Consider the following 10,924-nt stretch of genomic DNA (forward strand, 5'->3'; position numbering starts at 1 on the left):
TGGGAGAAGCATTTTTGAACGCCGTATTTTGGCTAAAATTCCCCAGTAGTTCTCTCGTAAATAAAATTTTTGATCGAATCGATCAGCTCTACGTTAATCGAGGCAAATCCAACAAAGCCTTCAATTGATTAATGCATCTCTCGGCTCGGCGTAGAGTTGAAAATTCCAAATCGCATTCGCACTTACACTTTGTGCATTAATGAAAATTCAAGCCAAAGGAGAGGAAGAACATGATTGATTAACTGCAATTAAAAGTGCATTTTCCTCGAGACTCTAAAGTGATGGAAATCGCTGAGAGGAAGGTGCGGCACTCGGGGGTACTTCTGGCCAATAAATAGATTTTTAATTGGGTGTTAAAGGTATGCTGGAGTGATTAATACGTGCTTTTATAATTTGTTAAGTAAATAGAAATAGTTTTTGGAAGCCGGTTGAGAGTATTCTACAAATTCAGTTCGCAAAAATTTCTCTCACTTGTTTTATTAATTATTAAAAGCATTTGTCACAGAATTTAAACTTTACCCACTTGGCGATGGTAGAAATCAAAGGAGTGACGAATTTATTTTAAATCGAGGGCATTCCCTGCAACAGTACACACCTTAAACCGTACACTTTAAACCCTAAACCCATTTCGGGCACTTTCCCCCGGCCCACTCACCGGACTTAGTCACAGGTCTGCCGCCACATAACGAATTTCAATTAAAGTTAAAGCTTCCGAGCTGCCCTGCCTTCGCGGTAATCCCTTGGACAATCATAAAGCATAAGAAATATATGAAAACCCACGATTACCATCGTGGTCAGCGAAATGCGAGCCATTAAAAGTTTCGCACTACAAAGCGCGGCATCCGCATCCGCACCTGAGTCCTCAGCCTCGTCTCCAAGCTCCGGCGGAGACCTCGCAAGGTGTGAGCAGTGCTGGGTTTCAATTCCATTTCAGGCGGCAGCTAATTAGCCAGGGGAAAGGCCAAGACATGGAGGGGGAAGTTATTCGGCGGAAATGCTATGACAAAGTGGCTGCTGCTGCCGCAGACTCTTATTATAATTTTTATTCTCCGCTCTTTTCGGGGGCCTGCATCGCGACGGCGGCGGCGATGCTTATCCAGCACATGAAATATTTGTGCGGAGCGACGCGTTGGTAAACGCTTGTCAACTTTGCTGTGATTGCACGGCTAAAACGCGGCGAAATTAATTTTATTGCGGCCCACAGGGCGTATCAGCGATGTGGCCGGACCCGCTCCGCTCCCACTCCGACTTCCACATCCTCCGACATCGCTGAGATTTCACCTGTCAGATTCCCCAGCGACGCAGCTGAAGTATGGCTTCCGTTAGTGCGAGGGGCTACTGTGGCGCAGCAGCAGTAGCAGCAGCAGCAGCAGCAGCGGCAGAAATGGAGAAAACACAGAAAACACACTCACATATGCGAGGCCATATTCAAATGCCAGCTTAATTAGCCAAAACGTTGCATGTGTTGCACTTTAGTTTCCCGGCAAAATCTTTACCAAATTGCCACAAACTCGTTGGGGCTTCTGTGTGCGATAATGCAGACTGGCGGACAGGTGGAAGCCGGGCTGGAACAGACGATGAGGCTGACATGCGGGGCCACAAGTTCAAGCCACAGGTGTCAATGTGCTGTTTCTTTCGCACAATTAACAAAGTCTTTAGCCAGGTCAAGGCGAATGAAGAACTTAATAAGAGGCAACATCTAGAAATACTGCAGGAATACCTCACTTTAATACAGTTTCGAATGAAAAGACTGTGGTAAAGTTACACCGCTCATAAGCAAACTCATGTGGCTGTTTCTTTAATTATTTATTACCATTTTTCATAGAACAAACAAACACAATTTAATTCCATTACATCAAATTAGAGGCTTTGGGAATAATCAGCCGTTCCCATGCATACTCGGGCTGAAGCCCGAATTCCTTAGCAAACCCACAAGAAATGCTCCAAATCGTTTTTGAAAAGAGAGCCGGGAATCAACGTTCTCAGTTAATAAAATGCAATTGAGTAATTGCCTTTCACATTTCATAAAAACGCATCGAATAGCTCAAACATTTTATGGCACTTTCGACGCGTGGAGATCGAAGTTATGAAGTCGGCATTCTCCCATATAAATCAACGTAGAAAACCTTAGGTCGCCTCAATAAAAATGGTAATTAATTGCGGCTCTCGTACGGGGGAGGGAGCTCCAAATGATAAACAAGAAAACAAATAAATATAAATACAAATATATATTTCGGGGGCAGCCAGCCAGCCACAAAGTGGAGCGGTCGTGCCTAAAATAACCACAAATTAATCTCGCACCGAACGATCGCACAGTTTTCCCATAGTTTCTCGGTGGGAAAAGGGCAACTGGGGAGGAAATTATTATGTGGCATCGTTTATTGGAGCAAAGATGACCTCTGTTGCGGTATGGTAAGCGCAGCAGCAGGATTGCCACACAAAACGAAGCCACTAAAGCTAAAGAGCGTACAGAAACTAAAAAGCTAACTAGCCGCCAATTATGCCAAAGTGCCTGACCGGGCTTATCTGCCTGCCGATTTCCGTGGAATCGGGCGGAATGGAGGAGGCTTTGAAGGCACCGACCGACCGAACCAACGACAAATATTATGAAAAGACAATCAAAAATTATGCGCTGACCTTAATGAGTTGATTAGATGCCGAACATGGCGACGACTTTGTCTGACTTGCTCCGAGATCCGTGTGCTCCGTGGCCACTTATCGTCTGAGTCACAATTACGCGGCGATGTAACGTGTACACCCCCTAAAGTGGACCACACACACGGCTCGGGATCGAAGACGCAGACAGAGGCTTGGATACTTGACGTGCGTCAGGCTATTTGTCGCAAATGTCAACGACTTGACGCCAGAGGCGGGGACCACCGGAGCAGATCCACTTGGACCTCCAGGCGACCTCCGTCCCATAAGCACGTCTCTATCGATGCTATCGCAGACGACGAACTAACCGAAAATAAGCCACGGATTTCGGAGGTTACTCATATTTCTGGAATGCTGGCAAAACTATTAAAAAATAACTGCGACGCGTCGTAATTCGCTCGAAACTGTGATAAGTCACTGGAACAGTCAGGTCCTTAGTTTCGAACGGAAAAACCCTCATCAAGCAACGAGTTCATCATCTTTTTGACAGCCCAACTAATTGAGTAGACGCGCATGCGCCGTGGCCATAACAAGATATATGGCCCAGATGACAAACCACATAGCCATGGACTCTCTCGTCGAATAATTATGAGCTTAGCGCCGGACTGGCATCGGGATCACTCACGGATCGCCTTAATTAGCTCTATGCTCCATGCAGAGCGAGAAGAAGCAGTCGGGAATAAGACAGGGGCAGGGGCAGGGGCAGGGGCAGTGATCTGTGTATCGGTTTCAGCAGAAATATCAATCAAAATGTGAAATTGAAACGATTGGGCAAATGATTGGCTCACTGAGCGACCAACTGTCAGTCATCCCATACCGAGTGGCGTGACGAACAATGCGGCTTTGATTCCACATCCCCATCCACATCCACATCCACAGCGCCTCGGCTTCGTCTACGGTTCGGGGCTGAAAAGTGTCAGAGAAATCAAATCAATTTTAATTAGACACTCGAACTGACCCGTCTCGTGTGTGTGGGGTCCCATGCAAGTGGCAGCTGATTAAAAAACACAAACTCGCGGCTGGCCATGCTTAAATCGCTTTTAGCACATGACCAGCTAGGATCTCTAACGTACACTGCCAGAATCGGGGGAAAGGATAATGGATTGACTTTCAAAAATGTTTACAGCTTCCCTTTGTACAGTATATGTACATATATAATAGCCAGCTCAATCTGAAGGAAAATCAGCCTTCACAGCAAAGTCTGAAATCAGGAAAGTCGTTCATCTAAGACTCATAAGAAACTAAACCCATAGAAGTCTTCGCCACTTTTCCCTCGAGTGCATAAAAATACCCGAACGTGCATTGACACCGATGGCACATGCAATCACATCGATTGACATCGAATTGATTCAAAATGCCGGACTCGACTGAATGATCTGGAACTGTTCGTTTGCCACTTGAGCTGTGCGAAGGCATTTTAATTGATTCGGCAGCAAGGCGGCACGGGCCGCTGAGACGCTTTGTCGGCCAATTAGCTTTAATAAAAAGCATTTCAATAAATTATGCGCACTTGTCGAGAGTCGAAAATCGAAAACATCATAATCATAATCGCGGAGGGCGTTTGCATTAATAAGTAGCGGCCACATCTGAGGGACCGCCGCCGTGGAAAGTAGCACGATTCTAATTACACGGCCTAGTGGCACAACCGAGTGCTGAATGCTGCCGGCAGAATGTTGAAAGGATCCATCCATCCCGGATGAAAGGAGCCGCCTGCACATGCTGGGCAAATTAGATAATAGGATGCGCAAAATGCCCGTAACGAACTGAGCTACTGTTCTGCAAACAGGAGCTACAGGGCTCTCCGGGATTACAGCAGGATGCGATCAAGTGGCCGACTTTCAACTTTTGGGCAAAGTCAGTTGCGGGTGTTCCACTTTTCCCACACCTAAGTCCCGGATAATGCCACATGTGTCCGTGTGTGTGCGTGGTTGTGATTCCCATAACAATTAGGGCTCGGGACGAGGGACTCACTTGTATGATTTGCGATCCTCTCGTTCGGTCAATGGGCATTAAATTGGCTTAGATTAAGTCAAGTACGCCAGGAGAGCATCAGCATTCCCGGAGCATTATCCGATCCGATCCGCCGAAAAGTTCCTCATATTCCCATTTGCCCCTAATGGAAATAATGGGCGCATATGAGTTATGCATTATCCTTATTTCCCTGCCTGTTTTGGGGTTATTCTTTCAGCGAAACAATGTCGAGGAGCTCGAGGCCTGCTCAAGTCCTTCACTCCGACTCATGTCATCTTGTTGACTTTTTGTTTTGTAATCCTAATAAATTTAGATGACGTTCAATGTGTGTGCACGAAGGCCTCTGCTCCTTGAAACTCGAAACTGTTGAAAAGGGTATGTGAACACAGTGGCGTAGAAGGAACAAGCCATCTCCCAGAAGCTAGACGGGCTTCTCTCAGAAGAATTAGTGTTGCATTGTTGGATACTAGGTACTGATATTTAAGAATTGAGAGGAAAGTATTTTATACTCGTAGGAAATATTACCGAGACTCATACCGAAGTCACACCAATACGCCTCTCTATATATAAAGAGTTATATAATTCTAATATTATATCCCTTCGAATTTCTGATATCCTTTAGCCACCCATGCCATGGCTTCCCACTTCGAGGGCAAACAAGTAATTGATCCCATTTTCAGGTTTATTCCAACCCCTTTCCCAGGCGATCTTGTTGAACAAGGGAATAACAGTGTGAACCCATTAAAATTTAAATACAAAAACAATTATCAGGAATTTTTATAATTAAATTCATAGAATGCTGTATGCAGGGAACTCGCCCAAGATCCAAGACCCACAGAGTGATGGACATACTTTAATTATAACTTTAATAAGCCCGGCTCGACACGCACTCCACATACACAGAGTATGGAGAGACCCAGAGCCACCCTGGTTTCGGTTTTGGCTTCGGGAAATCTTGCACCTTTCCACTATTTTCCCCTGGGCTGCCTCGGCCGGCACTTCATTATTTCCCACTTTGTATTTAAATCCGTTTTGATCCTCTTGCATGTTTGTGGCTTAACTTTTTGGCTCTTTCCGCTTACAGAGTGCACAGAGGAGAGACTGGCAAAGGCCTGTGGTACCTATTGTTCCTCCTGCCCGCTCCCGGAGAACACCCGCGCGCTTCGGACCTCGGCTGACTTTTGTAACAAGATCAACAACTGGCTGAGGAGGATTGGCAATCTGACCCGAGAATGGCGAGCCGGCGGAATCAGCTGCCTTTGTAGTCCCCGTCCCCGTCCAGATCCCGGGATCCCGAGGATTGATTCCTTTACTGATCCAGCTACCGTTTGTCGGCTACCGGTTGTTTGGGCATCGAAGTTCATATATGTTCCATTATCGCATTGTTGGATCGGCTAAGATCCGCTGATAGACTGTCCATATCTGGGTTAGGTACTTTTTGCCTTCAGGTTCCGATCCCGAGTCACATTTGGACTCCCATTATGTTGCAATGTTTGCAGTTGTTTTGGATTAGCTCCGAGGATGGATATATGATTGAACGAAGCTAGGGATTTCTTAATACTTTTGGTAAATGCTTGTGAAAAGGCTGACTGATCGTTCGATTTTAATTGAGAATTGTGTTCGTAGACATTTGGTAATAATTGAAAAACAAAAAAAAACATTTTCAATATAAGAATATGTTTTTTCACAAGGAAAGGAACTATCAAAACTAATTGCATGCATTTCAGAAGGTTCTATACTTTTCGAATAATTATTCCCTTCAAAACTTACCCCCCAACTACTCTGCCTCTTGAATATTGTCCTGGAACTTAATCAACACACAAATCCTTTTAATTTAACACGCGCGCACTTCCACCGCGTCTGCCATAATCCTTTCACTCTCCGTCCGCCATTTTCTCGGCAGGCAGGCATAGTATATTGTCCTGCAGGGTGAGAGGAAAGCGAATCCTGCAGGGGTAGGCACCCCTGAGTACCGGCAGACGCTCGCAGAACAAACACAAAGTGGCGGCATTATTTGTCGCAATCAAATGCTGATGATGTGCCTTGATTATGCGCAGCGCAAAAGCCTGTGAAAAATGGCACAGACGCCGCGCAGAGACTTCGGGGTGGGTTTCCACCCAGTTTCAGATTCAGGCTCTGATTCCACTCCGAGGGGTTGGGACTCGGTCTCGAAAACGTGCCAGGCGAATATTATTTAAATGGCGTATAATAATGGCAGACGCTGGCTGCAGGACAGCGCCACATCCACAGCCGCCTCGTAATGATGCGCCTCGTAAAGCCGCCGCCGGAGAGCTTGGCAAGCGCTATAATAATCGCAGCTGGCAGCCCAATCAGGACCACCACCCGTCCCCAGCATCCATCCAGCTTATGTGCGGAATGGAGTTGGAGAGAATCTGTCCTACATTACGGCCAGCCCATCATCTGGGGCGACGGCGACACTGCAATCAGCCGGCACTTATGGCAATTCATTTGTTTAACGACCGCCGCTCCGTCGTCCGGGAACAGACTCTTACTATGTATCTGGCTCTAGGGGTGGGGCATAAAATGGCGGCGCAGCCTCATCACAATTAGGGGTTGGCGGGATAAAAAGCTGGCACGGAAGATCTGCAAATTGCACAGAAGAAGCTGTGGCATGATTTAGAAATAATACAGAACAGAAATATTTAGAATACCAAGTGCAACTTTTGGTTAAGTTACAAACTTTTAATGGAGATGGAAAAATCTAGAAAATACTCCTATAAGGCGAGTCACGGACAATTAATTTATTTTAATTTATGGCACATATCCGCAGAATTAAGTTACCCCATCTGAAGCCCAATGCACAAATCAACCCTCCTGCCTTTTGCCAGCTAATTTCGCTTTTATTAGGTTTGGCAATTTGTAGCCGAGTTAGGGCAGCATCCAGCCCTGCAAGCCTTCTGTCGCGAAGGAAGGAAATCTGGGATATCCATTCCATTTTTACATTTGGCATTTGCACAACTGCCAGCCGGAGGAGGAAGGAAGGAGTCACTGGCGAAATGAGGCGCAATTTACAGAGCTCGTTGCGTGTAAATTGAGTCATCTGCCCAGGCACCCCGCCTCGCCAGCCAACCCCTGGCAATTGCGCGTTCCCATTCCCCAGATCCTGACAAATACCCATTTCCATTCTCCATTCTCCTTTTTTTGTTTTTGTTTTTTTTTTTTTTTTTGGCAGCAACGACATTTTCAAGTTACATGCACAAATTTATTTCATTTGTTGTTGAACTCAAACGTACCTATGGTGTGTTTTTCTCCCAGTCACTCGACCATGTCCGCGTATCCCTACATCCACAATTCCCTCCACCATTCCGCTGCCGTTTAGAAATTTACATTTTTATGAAATTCCCGTTTTTGTTTTCCCCATTTTCATGAGTTTTCACAAATTTACACATTTGTTGGAATTTTTTATTGGCTGTCATCATTAGTTTGGATACGGCCAGGAGCCGGGGACTCTTCGCGGCGGACAAGTGTGGGCGGCGTGTAATTTATAAAGTGTTTATTGGGGGAAGTTTCAGGGAGAGATCTGCGATAAGGATGAGAAGAGTAATTGGCTTTGCCACCGGGTTGATGAGGAGTCGGCCATATGTGTGAAGTGACGGTGGAGTACCAAGGGAGCGAGGAATGATGGTGTCTTTCTCTTTCCGTCCAGAGTCTCTGGGGGTCACTGAAGCGCGGTTCTAAGATGATCTCGAGGATTTTGGGCTTGCTTAGCTGGTCCGTCGGAATTTCTAGAGCATTTCTAGCAGCTAAGGAATCTACTTAGGAGCGGAATAGTTATCCATCTTCCTAAGCGGCTATTGGGGGATTCCCAAGTTATACATATTGGATGCAACTATTTAGTTTTTATTGAAAATGCTTATGATTACGGAAAGAATTAACTTCTTTCTGAACCCATAATTATCCGAGTTGACATTTCTATAAATTGTACTCTATTGAATGAATGCTTCATAAAAGATATTAAACAGAATAGTTTCTTTTTTTATGAACTGCACTATCTGCAGCCCAAATCTTAGGACTTATAGCCGGAGGAGGACTTATCTCATTCCCATCTAATCATATCATGCCGCCTGCTCATAAATCCCGCCGTTGCCCGGATCCCAGGCAAAACGATAATGACACACGGACAAAAGTGCCTGACAGCCAAAAAATAACCAAAACGAAAGTGTCAACCGGCGGGCAAGGCTCGGCACGACCTCAGCCAGTTCAAAGGAGGAGGAACACTGGTCACAGGAGCAGGGGGAGCTGGTGCAGGGTACCGGTGAAAAGTCATAAACATTACGTTGATTTTATTTCGGCAACTACTACTATATTTTTTATGCTCGCTGGTTGCGAGCTGAGTCAAAGGATTGTCTGTCCTTTCAACTGGACGACGACACGCTCGAGTGCCCGTTACGGAAAGTGTCATAAAAATCCGAGGCAATTCTGGGATGGTTTTTGCTGTTTTGTACATACACGTACTTAGTGCACTGGGAAAACTGCAATTGCCGAAGGAAGAAAATTTACTGATGAAGAGAAACTGAACCAAAGATGTCTGCAGTTGAGTTGTAATAATTTGCTGATAAAGTTTTTCACTTTCAACTCCAAGAATACTGTAAATTGGATGGAAGGCTAACTCTTTTCTCTCTGTGCATAGTTTTGGGGAGTGACGAGGTTCCAAATAGGAGTTGGACATTTTTATGACATTTCTCTGACTACTGTTTATTCGCTTTCTCCTCCACTCTCACCGCTCACCGCTCATCGGTTACCTCTCGCCCGCCCCTCGTTATTTTCTCGAGCACTTTTCCGACATTTTAAACATTTTCCTTTGCCGCTGGCACTTTTCCTGTGTCAGAATTTTCCCTGATCCATGTATCCATGTCGTTTGTGTAATTTTTATGATTGTCAAGGATTAGATATAAATGTTTTACGATGTTGGCCGTGCTACTGCCGCCGCCGCCGCACCGAGAAATTGTGTTTTAATATGATTTTATGGCTCTGCGGTAATTCGGAACATATTCTCCACTTGATTGGCTCCGTAGTTTCGTGCCCGAAATACCAAATTGATCCGAGGAGATCCTTCGCGGACCCTTTTCTCCAAATGGGGATTAGGATTTGGGCTCCTCTCCTGAAGTTTTTCCGGGAAAACAACAGGCTCGGTCCAGTTGTATGATGCTCTTAACGCCCTCGAGAGCCGCTGTCAGTCAGCTACCAAATTTCGAGTTTTCCGCCGCGTGAAAACGCAGCCACAAAAGAGTTGATGTCGATCCATCATAATTTCGGGGGCCGCGTGGATTTACAAACGTTCAAATTATCGGGCCATCGTTTTGGATGGAAAATGGGGATAATATGAAAATGACAAGGAACTACTTGATGATTCGTTCTGGGAACCGCAGCGATCGAGTGGCCAGAAATTAATTACATTTAGAGAGATAGAGATAGAGGGAGAGAGAGAGAAAGAGAAGAGTGCCAAAAACTAGAAAAATGGGTCTCGAAAACGAACAGACTACTCCCTAAACGCCAACTCATCATCATTAAAGTCAATTTTTTCCGTCTGCTGTTGTCTTGTTTTGTTGCTACTCAACAATTTTCCATCCATCGAATTGGACAAAGGGAAATTTGCCACGTTTTTCATTGTTTTCACAGCCAGAAAACTAAAATAAAAAACCAGGGAAACAAAAGTGAAACTGCGGTTTTTTTTCGCCTGAACTCGGGCATTGGGAATCGGACGGGGAAATAGGTGAAATTGCATCACGCTGTGCTGCTCGGTTTCTGGGGAATTGTTTGCAGGCTGGAAAATTGTTGATTTTGACACCTTTCGGGCTGCTGCTGCATTGTGCGCTCTCTATTTCCATCTAATAAATGCCATTGGCCCTTTGTCTTAGTCTGTCTTGCGTTTTTTATAGTTTCCTTCTGCCTGACGAACCTCAACGGGGTTCCACTTGACCAGAGCTGATCCCGCTGTCTCGGGATGTCTTTATTCGCTCATTAGCAGTCCGATTGTGCCGGCTGCTAGGAGCAAGTCCTTCGCATGTCCTCCTGCAGCGAGGGTGGGCGTGTGAAATTACCAAAAATAAAAGGGAAATTGCGTTTTTTTAACCAATTTAATTGTGATAAGTGCAGGGGTTCGAATGGGATCCTGGAAGGCACATTTATAGGGAATCTCTCAATTATAAATTCAAGGTGTTGTGACTTCAAAATAGCTGGAAATAAATGGTTTAGTTCATGGTAAAAATAAAACTATCTGATTTAGAGGAGATTTCCCAATAAAACATGTTGAATATGGAGTGAGTAACATATACTG

Source organism: Drosophila serrata, unplaced genomic scaffold, assembly GCF_035046125.1.
Source record: "Drosophila serrata isolate PLE 108 unplaced genomic scaffold, ASM3504612v1 contig_382, whole genome shotgun sequence".
Classification (NCBI taxonomy): domain Eukaryota; kingdom Metazoa; phylum Arthropoda; class Insecta; order Diptera; family Drosophilidae; genus Drosophila; species Drosophila serrata.